Raw genomic sequence first — 3,884 nt, forward strand, 5'->3', positions numbered from 1 at the left:
CTACACATCATTCTTAATGGCAGAACTATACCCACTTTGATTGTCATAATACTTTGACCACAGCATCACCCCGCCATACTTTTCCGAACCTTTGATGGCCAGAAGTACTTTTGAAGTAAGATTTGACACTGGTATAAAGCCGCTACCAGCTGCTTCAGGTGATGCAGGAAGTCCTAAGAAAATTTGGGTTGCATTAACATCTGTAATCCATTGCTTCCATGCATCTTCCAGGTTCTTAATATCACCTTCCGTGTATTGGCATTGAGGGTTGTTGTAAAATTGTACCCAAACATAGTCAAAAAGGTCAGTTTTAAGGGCATCCCCAATCCAAGCATCAGGGAATGGACACTGAGGGGCTGCTGTCAAGTATGCTTTCTTACCATTTTTGGTATACCTTGAAAGGTACCTTGCAAGATCACCCCAATGTTGGTTCGTTCCACCTTCGATATCAAAATCGATTCCGTCCAAGGCCGCATCACCAAAAGGACGGGACGCAGATTGTCCCCCCCAAGAAATTGTTCCACAAATATGTCGCGACCTATCGAGCATCCTTTGATGAGGTGAGGTAATAGCTTCCTGCTCTTCCTCCAAGTGAAAGCATTACATTAATCCCTTTTGCTTGGCATGATTTGATGTCGGAGCTTAAACCAGTGCATCCATTGGTATAAGGATCACAATGACCAGCAAGGTTGATCATTGGAGTCTGGCCATTGCCGAATGTCAGAAGGAATGCTATATTCACAAAGTCGTAGTTGCCTGCTGCGCAAGTCTCAGCCAATGTGCCCTTGTTTCCATTCTGACCCCAGTAGATTGCGATGCCACCGGCATCAACACCCGAAAGTAGCATCATCAAAAGCACTGAGCCAATCAGTGTAAGTGAGATAGCAGATTTAATAGACAAATTTTTTTTTCTTTGAATGATCTCCAAGTGTTTGATGAATTGTTTTCGGCGCATAAAGTGTTCATAGAACCATCTTTTTTATAGCTGATATTGACATAAACAGATGCCTACTTCCAACAATGTATGGATAAATTTGATGGATGTAGATTAACGCAGATGATAATTCATCAGAAATTAAATGAAGGTTCAAAATCTTTGAACGACTGCTGAAATACGCATAACATGATTTGGTTTTTAGGTATTATTTTGCTATTTTGGTAATTTATGATTGTTTGTTTCCATGAAATGGTTGTTTGTGATTAGTGATGGATCCATCTGAATTAATCTCCTGTGTATGACTGCCGTTTTGGTGAGTTTATAGAATGAAAGTTTCATATATTAAAAAGATTTTAAATAATTATTTCTGTTGAAACCTTTTTTATTTTGAAAAGTAGAGGTCGACTTTAAAACGAAAATGGAGTCGCCACAAATCCTTTTTGTTTAGGTGTGATCGGATCACCTTCTGATCGATCATTTTAATAAAACATTTCGATTTATTAAAACAACGTTTTTGGTCTACGAAAAACTAGAAAATGGATTCGGGAGTCAGTTACGCACGAGAAAGGATTAGCACCCTCGCAACGCCCAAAATTGGCACCGTATTGATCAATTAACATCCTAATGTTGAAAATTCGAAAAAGATTTTAAAATACAATTCTTTTAAAACGTTTGGATAACTTGAATTGGATATTGAGATTCTCTCGCTTAGAAGGAATAAAATATTACGTCCAGCACGATTGGATACAATATTTTGAACCCTCGACACAAGATCATCTTAGGATTTCCAAAATTTAAAAAAGATATTTGGCTATTCGGCCCAAACAGTAAATCGAAACCTAGCACGATTGGGCAAGATTTATCGAATTTCCAAATACGAAACATTGCCTCATTTTAATTTGAGAAAACATGGATGAAATTTCAAAAAGATATTCTGTATTTTAGTCGAATGGAAAATCGAAGCCCAGCACGATTGGGCACAACCTCCCAAACCCCCTAAACACAAAATATTGCCTCGTTTTAGCTTTTAAAAAAAATGAATTTAGGTAAAAGGATACAATCTATGTAACATTTAAAATCAAAAATTGGTTAAAACGCGGAAATGGTCGTACTTGGCGATTAATAATAATGCAAATAAAATAATAATGAATAACATAGACTTGCAAGTACGAAGACATATATAAATAAATAAGCAAATAAATACACTAAAAGATAACAATGAGAACAAAACACAATCAAATTGACATAGGTAAAATAATAAATGAATCGTAAATGAGATAGCAAAAAAAAAAATCTAGTTAAAAGTTTAATTTAAAACGGGGACGAGCACATAACATAGAAATAGAGAAACTTTGAATACAATTTTTTTTCAAAAAAAAAGAAAAATGACAATAGAAAAATAATAATGATGATAATAATACTATAACAGAAATAATAATAATAATAACAATAATAATAATAATTTTAAAAAAAATGGAAGTAAAGTAATAAAGTAACAAATAATAAAATAGAAATGATAAGCGAAAAATAAAAAATGAAACATGCCTACTAAATTAATCAAAAATATGCGTTTGATATAAAAATGAAAATAAATAAACAAATTAATATAATACTGAACAAAGTATAAAATTTTAGAAATAGCATAAAAATAAAATAAAATAAAGAAAGGGTTAAATTGAAAACTGAACAGAATTGAAGGGGAAAAATCAAAATAAAGCAAGGCCATGGGCCTAAATTGTAACATGCGGGAAAAGAAGAGGGGCTTGATTGGAAATTATTCCCCTTCTCCGAACTCGCCGTATCAGGCACTGGCAAAAACATGGTTTTAAGGGTTAAATTAAAACTAAATGAAAGTTTGTGGCAAAAATCAAAGGTAAGGAAAATGAAAATAGGACCCATAAGAATCAGCCTCAAAAGCGGAAGGATTGAGGGCACAAATACACCCTCAGTCCAAAAACACACGGATCCTAGGCTACCATGGGTCGGGTTTTCGGTTCAAAGGCCAAAACGACGTTGTTTTGGCCTCCAAAGCTAATCACAAAAACAGCGCCATATAGGGGCCTTATAAAAGCCAAATTTTTGCAAAAAAAAAAACTCATTTTCCTCCTCAAAAACCAAAAAAAAACTAAACATTTCCCAAAAACTCTTTCAAGCCTTCCCTTTAGGCCGAACTCCAGCCATGGCTTTGGCCGTTGGGCCACCGCACGCGCCGCTATCCGCCTTCGCTGGCGCCACCACACACGGTGGCAATAAAGGTAAAAAATTTCCCCTTTTTAATTTTATAAAATATATGGTAAATAAAAATAAAACAATAATAGTAAAAAAGTAGGAAAATAAAAAAAATAGTCAAAAGTATATATAAAAAAACCTTCTATTCTGATTTCTATTGATCTATTGCTTTTGTGTATTCTTTTGTGTCCAATATATTCGTCCAAAAAAAAGGGTCCCCTTTTACATTGTTTTCGAAGGCTTTTATAGCCCTTTTTTACAACTTGTTTTTTCGTATTTGCAGGTACGATCGAGCACGTCTCTGATGTGGCCTAGTAGAGGAGCGCACGACACGGAGCGGTGCTTGAGGACTACCATGGTTGCGACGGCTGAGGGTGTTAGCTGCTAGGGTTTTTTTATTGTTTCTTAATTTTGCTGGGCTCTAGGCTGTTGGGGTTTGTTTGGGGTTTGGGTAGGTTAGGTCTGAGTGATTTGGGTTTCTATTTTTTGTATTTTGGGCTTAAAAATTAGACTATTTTGGTCTTTGTTCTGTTTATTATTTGTGGGTCTTGGGCCGGGCAATTTTGGCCCACTACAGCTGCCCTTCTTTGCTCGTTGTCATGTAACGAGAACGGAGCAAAGATTTCAAAAGGGCCTAAATTGCCTGGACCTGTCGAGTTTTGACTTCTTTTGGCTATTCTTCTTCAAATAGCCTGATTCTCGTCTCTTGCAACTTTAG

At 35.8% G+C, this 3,884-nt stretch overlaps 1 pseudogene; it reads right to left on the bottom strand.

Moving 5' to 3' along the window:
* On the bottom strand, positions 1-946 carry LOC107894757 (hevamine-A-like; annotated as a pseudogene).
* Positions 947-3,884: the final 2,938 nt, after the last annotated feature.

Source organism: Gossypium hirsutum, chromosome A13 (genome assembly GCF_007990345.1).
Source record: "Gossypium hirsutum isolate 1008001.06 chromosome A13, Gossypium_hirsutum_v2.1, whole genome shotgun sequence".
In the NCBI taxonomy this organism is placed as follows: domain Eukaryota; kingdom Viridiplantae; phylum Streptophyta; class Magnoliopsida; order Malvales; family Malvaceae; genus Gossypium; species Gossypium hirsutum.